Source organism: Pseudonaja textilis, chromosome 1, assembly GCF_049901715.1.
Source record: "Pseudonaja textilis isolate UNSWEBS1 chromosome 1, rPseTex1.2, whole genome shotgun sequence".
Taxonomy (NCBI): Eukaryota; Metazoa; Chordata; class Lepidosauria; order Squamata; family Elapidae; genus Pseudonaja; species Pseudonaja textilis.
In genome coordinates this window covers 151,422,743-151,436,331 of record NC_141990.1, presented here as the reverse complement: position 1 = coordinate 151,436,331, position 13,589 = coordinate 151,422,743, and the positions used below count along the sequence as shown (strand labels likewise).

General features: G+C 36.5%; 1 long non-coding RNA gene across 1 annotated transcript in view; it reads left to right on the top strand.

The window, feature by feature from the left end:
* Nucleotides 1-6,588, top strand: part of LOC148127869 (uncharacterized) — a 31,241-nt gene extending 24,653 nt beyond the window's left edge. Inside the window, exon 4 of the long non-coding RNA XR_015741167.1 lies at nucleotides 4,343-6,588. This is a non-coding gene — a long non-coding RNA (uncharacterized LOC148127869). The remainder of the gene's footprint in view (nucleotides 1-4,342) is intronic.
* Nucleotides 6,589-13,589: the final 7,001 nt, after the last annotated feature.

The following is a 13,589-nucleotide window of genomic DNA, read 5'->3' as shown; positions in this document are numbered from 1 at the left end:
ATTTCATCTTCTGAAACAGCATGGATATTCCAGTCCTTTTGCTGGTTTGTATTACTCTGGAAGAACTATGGTCATAGCCAGATCTTTCTTTGTTTCCTGAAATTCTTTGCAATTCCTTTTCATTCATTATCATCATTATGTTTATATTTTTCAAAGAAAATGAATGTCTGACATACTCAGTGCAGTACACAGTGAAATAAATAGGAAGTTAAGAAAGAAAAATGAATAAAGAGTTGGGGAGATAACACTTGTATCCGGACTGTGCCCATCTTTGCACAGAGTAGAATGCTAGGAAAATGACACAAATCAGGCAAGTAGGATATGTTTTAAGGTGTGGGAGGAAAGTGGGAGAGATAAATATCAAAGAATGGTAAAAACAGGATAGTTTTGTTTAATGTAGATGTTCTTTTTCCTAGATGACTTTTCTCTATCACGGAACAAATAATTGGCAATTTATGGCATCAAAAAACCAATTTCAGTGGTAATACCATCTTATTTCAGGTTCTACAGCTGTAATTTGTATCTGGGGAAAGCCCCTTTTCTCTTGGTCAGGGAGAAAAGTCAAATGTTTTCATTAGAAATTTTGAAATTGATGGATTCATTTTTTTAAAAGCAAAGCACTAATCTGAATTGGAATAATCTGATAAACCAAATCCAAACGATGCTTCAGATACAATGGCTAGGGCAAATCCTAATTAAATGATGAACCTAGAGGTTTACTAGAGTTTTGGGAAAGTTTGAAAAAGTAGTCTGAACACAGCATTTTGAGAGAATAATGTCATTATATCGATTTTATAATGCCCAGGAACATCCCATTCAGAGGTTCTGACCAGTTCTGGTAGTGGAAATTTTGAGTAGTTTGGAGAACCAGCAAATACCACCTCTGTCTAGAGATTTTACAGTATTCTTCCCCTGTCACATCCACAAAGCCACACCCACAGAACTGGTAGTAAAAAAAAAAATTGAATCCCACCACTGATCCCATTCCCAGACTGTAGAGAACTGAAGAACAGCCCAAGCAGTCCTGAGCTATTTTGGCCTCTGTATATGTCTCTCTCAAACTTGAGTGTAGAATAACAGAATAACAGAGTTGGAAGGGACCTTATAAGTCATCTAATCCAACCCCACACCCAAGCAGGAGACCCTACACCATTTCTGACAAACAACAGTCCAGTCTCTTCTTGAAAGCCAGTGATAAAGCACCCAATAAGGAGCTGAAGGCAAGCTGTTCCATTGGTTGATTGTTCTCACTGTCAGAAACATTCTCCTTATCCAGGATGAATCTCTCTTTGATTAGTTTTCATCCATTATTCCTTATGTGGCCTTCAGGACTTTGGAAAATAAGTTGACCTTCTCCTCTCTGTGACAGTCCTTTAAATATTGGAACACTGTTATCATGTCTCCCCTTGTCCTTCTCTTCACTCGACCAGCCATGCCCAGTTCATGTATCAGTTCTTCATGTTTTAGCCTCCAGTCCCCTAATCATCTTTGTTGTTCTTCTCTGCAGTCTTTCTAGAGTCTCAACATCTTTTAATATTGTAGCGATCAAAACTGGATGCAGTATAGAAAGAAAGCCACAGGTGAAAAAACTTTATAGGCCCAAGCTACAGTCTAATCCTTTTCTTAGGTATACCAAGGAAATGTTATAATTACCATCAAGCTCTATTTTTTCTTCTTTTTCAAATAAAAAGTCAAACTCAACCTAGAGGGGATTCTTTTAACATTGCAGGGACAATCCTTTCATTTAAGAATTGGAACATGATTGGAATGAATGACCCCCAAATGATCCCTGGACCAATTTCTGAAATCTCTGATCCAGTCCTTGAAGTTGATTAGGTAGTCTCTGAAGAACTCTTATAAAAAGCTTATTAAACTTTAATTCAAGTTTGACATCATAAATATTGCTTTGGACTGAATTTCATCTTCTTATACAATTATGCAGGTTCTTTTTAATGATTTAACAAAGATGGGGCCAATTGGTACACAATAAGGAACAGGCATTTAAAAGCTCACGCAAACATATGCAAGAATCCATCGCAAATTAGCAGTTCAAGTAGAAAAATGAAACAAGTCAACTCTGTTGCTAAAGTGCATTTCCGTGCAGAATGGACTGCATTTTAAGAATGCCAAAATCTTAGAGGATTGCATAAACTGAATCTATTTTAATCAAGAGCTCTGCCAGTAAGATGTTTGACCTTCTTGAACCTGAACAAGGTTTCTGGAAGGAAAAAAAGACTGCTTCCAAATTCCTTGCAGATTAAGGACAAATAGCCTTTTGCTTATGTAAATCTCTAAACATTTAGGTTCTCCTTAGCCACAAATCTTCTGATTGTTGACATGAGTGGGCACCGAGCAATCAAATAAGGCATCTTAAATTAAGCATTACAACTAATATTGATTAATTTTCAGAATAGCACTGAATCAAAAGTTATGCTGTAATCCTCATAATGAAATAAGGTACACATTATATTTCTGCAAACTACATTGAAGGTGTATGGTAATAAAGGCTTTAATTGGCCAGAACCCATTTTCAGTTACTTGAATTATAGAAACAGACTCTGGGAGATATCTGGGGGATTAGCAGCCTTCTGCACTTTTTCAAAATGTATTCATAGGATATATTTAGAATAGAATATTTTATTGGCCAAGTGTGATTGGACACACAAGGAATTTGTCTTGGTGTAAATACTCTCAGTATACATAAAAGAAAAGATACATTCATCAGGAGTCGAGGATCATAAGGTATGACACTTAATGATAGTCATAGGGTACAATAAGCAATCAATCATACTAGGAAACAGTCAATATAATATAATATATAATATAATATAGGATATATTTATTAACTCAATCAGTTATTTATAAAATATCTGGGTTTCATTGGTTCAGACTATTAACAGTTTGAAGAAGGATATACTGTAGATATTCTTCATGTATTAATATTAGAAGTTGTGTAACCTGCTTATATTACATGTGAAAATTCTCCTGCCAATCTTATAAATAAAATGGAAGGATGGGGTTAGAATTGAGTGGATCTCAGTACAACTCTTTATACCATTGAATTTAAATAATCTGTTTTGGAAAATTATCAGGAATTGACAAACTATAATGTAAGGTTACACTATGTTTTGAAACATCTTTGTTACAGATTGTGTGAGGAGAGACTTGTAAATTGAGTAGCACCTTTGATGGCAATGGCGAATTAATCAATATTTTTTATTGAAAGGGTCTAAAAATTGGGGGAAATCACCAAAAGGAGTCTGACACAATTAACCCTACTCTTGGTCTGTTGTCCATTTTTCTTAATGCGTATAAGAAATTGACTCAGTTTCTGTTATTAGAGCTTGGTTTTCTACAGCAACCTATTATAAATTTAAATTTTCTCTTTCATTGGATTGAGAAATATTGCTCTGGATAAAAAAAATGGCACTATTGCAAGAGAATCTTACAATTAAAGCTAAATATTCTCATATTAAGACATTGCCCCCCCCATTACTATTTAATTTACTCTAATATTATTTTTGACATTTGAATAGTTTTCTTTAAAATCATACACTAATTTATATACATATACAAATATACACTATTTTTTTCTTTTCTCTTGTCTGATTGTTTTGATTTTGTCACTGGTTTGTTTTTCTTTTCAGTATATTTTAGTGTTCTTCTATTTTGTAAAACTATTATTTTAAAAATACCTAAAATACCTCATAACTTCATACCACAAGAAGTTATATAATATAATGTGATCAACTTCAGTAAAATCACAACAAAAATAGATAAATAGCCTAGCATTATAAAGTGCAACAACCAAAAGCACATATTTGATAAAGAAGACTGAAATATCCAGGTGTTTAACCTAATAAAAATGTTTGGAGAATAGAAAAGCCTTGACCAAAAAGATAGCATTGTGGGTGTCAGGTAAAAGTTTTGGTCAAAGGGTCAACCTCTAAGTCTCAGCAGGGATAATTTTAGGATAATGATTATGTGCTATCAAGTTAGCACTGAGTTTTAGTAATCATATCGATGATTTTTCTCCATGACAATCTTTTTCACAGCATGTCTTTCAGGTTTTCCAATGGTGCACCGTCTTCCTGAAATTACCTTACTAGTGGTTTCCTCCCACCTTTCCAGCATTATAGACTCCTCCAGAGAACTAGATCTTTGTATGTTTCCAAAACATGGCCCTATCCTGGAAGGCAGCTGTGAATCAAAATAGATTGTTTGCATTCAATTCCATGCATGCATTTTTACCAAGGAATGTCTATATCTTTCTTATCACGCTAATTTACAAATAGTACCCTGTTTCCTAACTTTGCCTTTGCTCTTTTCTTCCTTCTTGCAGCTGGTTCAAAACCAAGACTTGGTACCCCAAGCAGCCAGAGAATCTGTTGCCATTCCCGAGAGAAGAGCAGGATGACAATTAGCCATTGATCCAGCTGCTAGCATCATGACAAGGGAACTCCAACTCCCACCTCCTTGAGGCGATTGCTCTAAGGGGAAACCTTTGAACATCACCGATTCTCAGAGCTCACTGTTTCACTGAATAATCAGGCTCAGCAGAGCCTACTTCTCAAAGTAATAATAAGAAACAAACTCATAGGTACACCGGCACACAGGAATTGCCATACAATTTCTGATTCACTTGGAAACTGGGATTTCATTATTCTATAAAGAGGCAATATGTTTGAGCCAAATCTTTAAAAAGCATAAAACTTTGCATGACTTCTAAAGTTAATTATGCTTGGAGCAATACCAAGAGCATTATTATTTTGTTGATGTTTTCAGAATAATTGAAGCCTAAATCTCCAGGTTTAAAAAGGCTCAATTGACATCTAATCCTAGGCCAGATCTAACTTTGAAAACTGATTTGTTCTAATCTCCCAGGGCAGCTCCATTCATATGCAGTTTTTAGGTGCGTGTACAAGATTTCTTTCATCCAAAACAAACTACGTACTCTCTGGTAATGGGTGAGATAAGAAATCTTCCTCTGAAAAGTGAACAGGGAAAAGCTACTTGTCACTAGGCTTGTACCTAGTACAGTAAAGGGTTGTTTCACTATAGAGACTTGAGCAATATGCCTCTTTTCCAAAGTTGCTGTATGAAGCACCATAGGCTCTTCATGCTTTTTTGCCCATCAGTGAATTTTTTTTACAATTGATAACATCCTGTCAGCTGTCACATGCTCCCCCCACCCACCCCCCACTTCTGATTCAAGGTTAGGCTTATCAACTGATGGTTACCAGCACAAATTTTTGTATCCATATCTTAGCAAGGATATCACACTAATCTATGGCATCTAATAGGCAAAAACTATTCAGTTATGAGAGTTTAACGTTAATGACAGATGAAAAGAGAAAAGAAAAAAGAAAAGAAAAGAAAACCAAAAGCTGCCGTATACTAACTGCAAAACTGCCTAGGGCAGTGGTGGCTAAACTTTTTGGGCTCCTGTGCCAAAAACTGTGTGCACGCCTGCAAGTTCGTACTCATGGGCCAGCCCCTAGAAGGCAATGTGTGCCCCCCATGCCCCCTATGCACGCATGTGCAATCCACCCCACCAACCCATGCCACCCCCTTACTTGCACTGTACCTCACAGCTGATTTTCAGTGGGTTTGAGGCCTTTTCAACCTCCCAAAGGCTTGAGGAAGGCTTCTTCCTACAGGCTTTGTAGGCCAAAAACTAGCCCAGTTTCGTCACTTCCTGTTTTTCCAAAAATACCAAAAGCTTTCTCTGTGGATTACTTGCTGTAACTTAGTCACTTGCTGTGCTTTCTGTAGAAAAAGAATAGGGAGTAAAGCTAGCCAGTCTGATGTATTTCCTTTGATTTATATCTTTTCAAATTTGTACTCCTTACACCGCAATGTTCTATCTCATAGCGCAAAATGATTAGAGAAAGAAATAATGTGTTGGATAGAGGTCATCAGGGCCAATCTGGAGACACCTGTTAACCTTTGAAAGATGGAGGTCAGCTGTGGAGTTCTGAATAAATAATGTGTAACTGTAAGAAAGGAGTATATAGTAAAATATTTCTTTATTCCTTGGACTTCTCTTTCTGGCCAATTTCCAGGTGCGAATGAAAAATGTCAGAAAGCTTGTTCAAACCTTGACCCTCAACTAACTTAAGGGGCAACATTTTGCAGGTAGACATCATGACATTTCCGAATGTTCTTGCTGCTTTAGAATGGCAATCTGAGATTTGTTGAATCACTGTATCCATTGAAAATATGTTGTATTTAGCTCTTGGATAATGAAATATTTCTTTTACTGCTGATAATCCTTTTTCTTCACCTCATTCGAAATAGAAATCACATAAATTGTCTGAGGATCTGTAATGAAAAGAGCATGACTTAATTTCATTTAAATGTCATGAATAGAAGAAAAGCAAATACTAGGTACAAGGCAAGGCAAGCTTGTGGCTTTCAAGATTCATCCTAGAAAGTAAGGCTTGGAAGAGATCTAGGAAATCATCTAGTAGCCTTGAGCTCCTGGAAGAAAGGTGGTATATAAATCTAGCAAATATATTTACAGTCCAGTAATTGCATAATAGAGAGAAATTCTAATTATCTTGACACAATTCTTCTGCCAGTGTAGCCCAGAATTATTGATGATGGTGATGATGACATGCCATCAACTTGTTATCAATGCTTTGTGACCACATAGATAGATCTTCTCCATGATTCTCTTGACATTTCAGCACTTCCAACATTACTACAGTAACTGAGTCTATGCACTTAGCTGTAATCATCCTCTTCTTTTCTTCCATCTTTCCCAGCACTGGCTCATTATCCAAGGCCTAGGTTTTGACATAATGTGTCCAAAGTAGGATAATTTTAATTTGGTCTTTTGTGCCTCTAGTGAAAACTCTGGATTGATTTGGTTTGGTTTGTTTTTCTGAGTGTGTACTAAATGTTCGGGAGTCTTCTCCAACAGCAAACTTCTAATTGTCATATTCTTCCTATTTTAGTTCTTCAAAGTCCAATTTCTACATCCGTGGAATATCACCATGAATACCATGGAGATTTTGTCAAGTACTTGTCCTGAAGTCAGGATATGTTACTTCCACCTGATTCATGGTCAACTATGGTCTCTCAGATTGCTTTGGCATGACTATCTTCCAGTATTTGAGGACCCATCCTACTGAAGAGGGAATCAATCTATGGATGCATTGGAGTATCTGTAAGAAATACCATTTGCTTAAAAGCAAGAACTGGTGATACCACAAAATAGGCAAAGAAATAGAAAATGAAGAAGCTAAAGTTCTCTCCTGTCTCTTTTGTGTCAGAAGCAGAGGTGGTTTTCAGCAGGTTCTGACCATTTCTAGAGAACAGGTGGAAATTTTGAGTAGTTCAGAGAACAGGCAAATACCATCTCTGACTGGCCCCACCCCCATCTATTCTCTGCCTCCCGAATCCCAGTTGATCAGCTGGGTCTTCTTTTGCTGCCCTGTGCAGCAGAATGAAGCTGGAAAGCAGGTTAGTGGGGTGGGGAGGGAATGGAGATTTTACAGTATCCTTTCCCTGCCATGCTCACCAAGCCACGTCCACCAAGCCACGGCCATAGAACTAGTAGTAAAAATTTTTTTAATCCCACCACTAGTCAGAGGCATGATGTAGGGCACTTCTGGGTTGAAAGGATTAGTCAGTGACATTACCATCGACCAGGGGACAACCATGGGGGCTCCTTTAGTGTCCCTGTCAAAGAGCTGGAGTGAATGATAGAAGCTCACCTCATTATGCAGTAGAACTCAAGTCTTGAATGAGGGTTTGCTAACATCCAATCCAGCATCCTAATTATATGAGCCACCATGCTCCATACTAAAGTGCTCTGAGATTTTAGAATTCAAACGAACAAGCTTCTGCCACACAACATCTCAGATTTAACAATTTTTAATAAGAAAGACCAAAATCTGGATTGGGCAAACTCTGAGAGACAATGGAGGAAAGGGGAGCCTGGTGTGCTATATTCTATGGGGTCACAACAAATTGGATATGACTTAAAATAGAAGAACTGAAGAAAAATACAAAATGCAAAGACTGAAGATAGAAGTAGCACAACCACATCAAAAGAAAGCAAAGGTAGGACCAATAGTAAGATGTGCCTTGGGTGCAATTCCAAAACAGCTGGAGCATCACTTGAGCAACATCTGCATTGATAATATCAGTCAATCTATCAGTCAACTGCAAGAGGCAGTTTTACATGGAACAGCTTAGGTCCTATGATGATACTTTTAACACCATCAAACAATAGCATCTGCCTATCCTTAGGACACAATAGGTGGATAAAAATGCCAAATCCAATCTAAACATCTGTCTGACTGTGCCACCAACGATAATAATAATATAGGATCTTTGCATGAACGTTCTGCTTCAAACAAGCAATTGATTAAGGTTAAGGTAATCATCAAATTAATGAAATCAAGGTACAAATAGATAATTAAATTTTCTGATTGTTTATTCATCATAACACTCATTAAAAGTTGTCATAGCATCTTGAAATTTAACTTACCTGTTTAAAGTGCACAATTTTTCACAAACTACCAGATGTTAGACTTCAACTTCCCAAACATGCTGGTCTGGGACTAATAGGTCCAAGAGCAACAACTTTATAATATCCTAGGCCTAATCCTTCTGAAATTTTCTTAGCTGTGCCTGCTTCATCTTGAAGTGCTTCACATCGTAAATGCCCTCTAAAGCATTATATTGAGGTGATAAAGTCTTACAGTGTCTTCCAGTATTTGCAAAAGCTGAAAAATGCAAGTTTGTCTATTGGAAGAAGCAGTTACTCTGGAGAAAGCATCATTGTTACTGTACTTGTAGAAGTGAGGAAGCAAAACACTCCATCTTCAACATAATTCCAAATTAAGCTTGGAAGAGACATTAAATAATGGGGTATTAGGTAATGCATGATGTGGAAAATTGCTGGATGTTTTGGATGTTTTGCTATTCAAGATGGAAAATAAATATCTGTTTAATAATGGTGCTTCCTCCAAACCTGAAACTGAATTTCCACCTTATCTTCCACCTTATCTCTCTCCCTACCCCAGCCAGACAGCTAGCATGGTTTTATTACACTATTTACATAGCAAAAAATTGCCTTTCAAATTATGTGCGTACTATATGTGAATGTATGCATTATCTACATTAATATTTTGTGAAAAAGGAAGTACTTTTTTTTTAACAAAAGCCCTTTTTCTAATACAGTCCTTGACTGCCAGTTGCACATCAGATAGATAGCTATCCCACAGATTCTATGTTGAAATCTGTTCTTAATTTGTTCTTTATAACTTGCAGCAAGAATCCTACATTTTAAATTCGCTAATAGTCCAGTCATGCCATGGATGAAGTTGTGCTTCGGCTACTTGAAGGGTAGGGAAATCCCTGTTTCTGTATTGTGTAATAGTTTTGAAATATTTCTGTTAAGCAGTGGATAAGAAAATGTACAGCTAGTGGAAAAATAATGTTTGAAAATTTTGTTATTGTGGACCATATTGCTTTTCTTGTAATTGCTGCTTTCTTAGCAAAACTGAACCAACCCATTATACTATTTCCTTTTTCTCTCTCCCCTCATCAGTATTTGCACAAGTATCTTATTCTGAAGAAACTGGGGGAAAGCTCAATCCTACTGAGTCTTAAAACTAGTAAGATAGCTGCTTAATTTGTTAATCTTCCAGCATTGCACATTTCCAAGGAATCTCATATCAGTTGGCTTGTACCTTTTTGCATATACACAAAGTATGTCAATAAATAACTTTGTACATTTAAGAGCTTAGAGTTATGATTAAAAGTAATTTATAATCTGTTAGTTTTCAGAGATATAATATTCATGCTTTTCAAGATTCAATTGTTTATTGTAGACAGTGTTTTATTACTTCTTGCTGCACTAAGTGTAAGTATAATCTCTAAGCACATTGCAGAAATAAATTTCTATTTGTGGAAGATATTCTGCTTTGTTCAGAGCAATTTGTGCTAGGTGGCCTAAAGTTCAAATAAATACTAGATACCAAGAAAACCAGATTTTAAAATTTAACAGGGTGGGCCATAGGGTAAGGGCAGAAAATAATCAGAAAAAAGGGATATTTCTAAAAAAATAAATATCCATTCATTGGAGCCATTCATTCTTCCTATTAGCTCAAAATTGAACTAAAAAAATGTTAAGGACTTTGGGACATACTACAAATTATCAATAAGTTTTTGGACTCAAATGCTTTCAGTGCTGATGTTGTGATGGTGTCTAATGCTCCCCCTGGAGTAGACAGTGAACAGAGCAAACGAAGTGGCTCATACCTCTTCCCTCAAGAAGCTGCTATTTCCCAGAAGCTGCTATTAGAGATCATTGCCTCACATATCTAATGACAAAACTGATCCTGGATCTCCTGACTCACAATTTCTACTTTTCTATAAAGGAATGATGGTCAGACAGGAGACTTAGCAAAGGGTAATGTCCAGCTCAGTTTGCTAAGTCAGTTAGGTATGATGTAAATGCGTTCTATCCAAGCAAATAATAATAGATTCAGAAAATATTCATCAATATCATCACAATATTCATCAATACTGTGCAGAAAATATCAATACTGTGATAATACTGTTGCATAACAAATATCAATATAGATATTAATACTTCACGTGATCTTGTTGTATTTAGAGAAAGTGTTTCCAATCCAATCCACAATATGGGAAGAGGAATTTTAGTTCCTTCGTTTCTTATATCAACAGACCAACATTTCCAAATTGCTTCATGATTATGACATAAAGAATTTCAAATTTTACAAAAGTAATTGAGAGAAACCAAAATTGACAGATTTATTCAATTGGTCAAAAGGTTTTGAGGACTTAGCTCTTAAAATCCAATTTGTTTACTTCTTGAATGTCTCTGGCTTGAATCTCTGTTTATTTAACCCTGGTTGGCATACTGAATTAGAGTTTTCACCAATTTTTCTGGCACGCTCCTCAGTTTAAAAGCCACTATTATACATAAGTACCATGTTAATTATGCAAAGCCATATCAATCAGCCTTCTTGAAGCATTCAACCAGCTCTTTACTGACATCAAAGAAGGGCTAGATAACATGATTTCATAAAGTCAAAACTCCATTCATTCTAAAAAAAATAAATTATAGGATGTCTTATATAAGAGGAAATATTCTGTATTTGTAATGTTCTATTTGATTTATAAGTTTGTTCATTTTTATATCTTGGTTTGGTTTACCTAACATTCATATTTATCTTGTTTTGTAGCTGTATTAAATCTCTCTCTCTCTCTCTCTCTCTCTCTCTCTCTCTCTCCCTCCCTCCCTCCCTCTCTTCTCCTCTCCCCCTCCTCTGTGTGTGTGTGTGTATGTGTGCTGTGTATATTAAGGGTGTTAGATCAGTAGATCAGTTCACATTGAGAGGCGAGACTCGGGAGTGAACATTCAGCTCTTTATTGAGAGTTTAAGAAAGGAACAGAAAAGGCTTGCGAGCCACTTGGCTTTATACAGCCGGCCGGCGGCTCGGTGGCCAATGGCAGCGCTTTGAATCTCCCGCGATCGGCTCGGCCAATCGCGGTGGATTCTTAGCGCTCCAATCACAGGAGTTCAGTCAACCAATCACGTTGCGGTCCGGGTGGACCAATCGGAATGCGAGTCTTCAAGAATGTTAATACAGAACAAAGGGCTTCCCAATTTGGGTTGCAGAAACATAGGCAGCAGTTAGAGTTTGCTACAGAGCTGTGGTGGCACAGTATTACTTCCTGACTACATCTTTTGCTGTCACAGTCTTCCAATAAAAGTTTCCTTTTGAAATGACTTTCATTTCAAGCATTCTTCTTTCTTGAGAAGACTATCAAGGGAAGACCTTATAGCCAGCAAGGTTGAGGCCAACCTAACTCTAGAGGGATGATGGGTACTATGGCAGAAAAGCCTGACCTATGGGGGTTCCACCAGCTGACATTCCAATGATACCTGTAGCATGTCCCTCCTGTTAGATTGGATATATGACTAGTAAAGACAATCAAGATGATAGTTCCATTAGCCCCAAACCATATAGAGCTTTAAGGTTAACTACTGAAAGCTCAAATTGCATCCAGAATGAAATCAATGAAGCTCATGGAGCAATGGCATCACATGCATGGAATAAACAACATGATTAACTGAAGTTTAATCTGCTGAAACTTCTAAATGTCTTCAAGAGCAACCCCACGTACAACACATTGCAGTAATCCAACCATGGCATCATAAGGGAATGAGTGACTGTGATCAGCAACTATGTTGAGCACACATGTGGCAGGCTTTGGATGAATAAGGATAGTAGTGAATAAGGACTGTGTCAGTAGTTATACAAAATGTTTCTGACTGATCCATATTATTTGTTGCTGAGAACATTTGAGATTGTTCATAAACAGCCCTTTCATAGTTACAAATGTACTCACAAGAAGTTTAATGTTCTGGCACTATACTATATGACATATTCCTTGGAACAACAGGAAAAACCAACATAACTAGCAGGACAAATTTTAAATACATTCCTTACTGAATTATGAGTGTCATGTTTCATTATAAATTAATTTATGACTGCTTGCTTTAGACTTCATCTCCATTTCCTTATCACAGCAGTTATTTTGCCATGAATAGATGATCATTAAGTAGATTGTGTGTGCGATAGATAGATAGGTAGATAGATAGATAGATAGATAGATAGATAGATAGATAGATAGATAGATAGATAGATAGTCAGACAGACAAACACAAACACGTATATATTCTTACATAAACTATAATAAATCAAAATGTGTGTGAGAATTATGTTGCTGTTCTGCTATGGATAATTATTTTTCAGGGCCCATTTTCCATGCTGCAATTAATTTGAAAGAATCATTAAAGCAGTTGCTAAGAAATATTTACTTTGCCACTGTATATAAAATTTTCACAACTCTCAAACTCATAGCATGGCAAATATGCAGTGCATTTATATTACACATGCAAATATAAGTAATATGTTGTTTTACAAAATAGTTTGGAAAGAGTGCTTTGCTTATGCTACCAACAGTTTTTTTTAAAAAAATGCCCAGCCTTTAACATGCTACCTGCTGGAGGCTTCATAAACAACATAAATAGGCCCTCCTGACCAAGTTTCTGAACTTACTGAATGCATCTGGTTTGTCACTGTATAACCCAAAGAGCTGGACTAGAATAAACATTAATTTGAATCAGCAGAGTTCCCCATTCTACTAAAGTTGCCATATCTTGGCTCCTAAAAGGACTATAAGATGCAGAAAGTAATTCAGAAAACATTCACTTTGAGGCCACTTAGCGGGTCTCTCGATATTTGAAATCTAGATTTAGTAATATTAATTCTAGCTCCTGCAAGATTCCAGAAGAACTGTGATTTGGGACTTTTTAATGAATAGCATATAGCTTAAAGTTATCTCCATTTGTTTTGTGTTGAATTCTAATATCACCATATCACCTGAAGTGCAACAGGATAAGATTGAGTGATGGAATGTGGATCAGAAGCAGAAGGACTTGGACATCTATAGGCAAAGCAGGAGCAGAAGGGAAGTATCTAAACATATGTGAAGATGTCTAGATATAAACCTTAAAGACTTATATACTTATA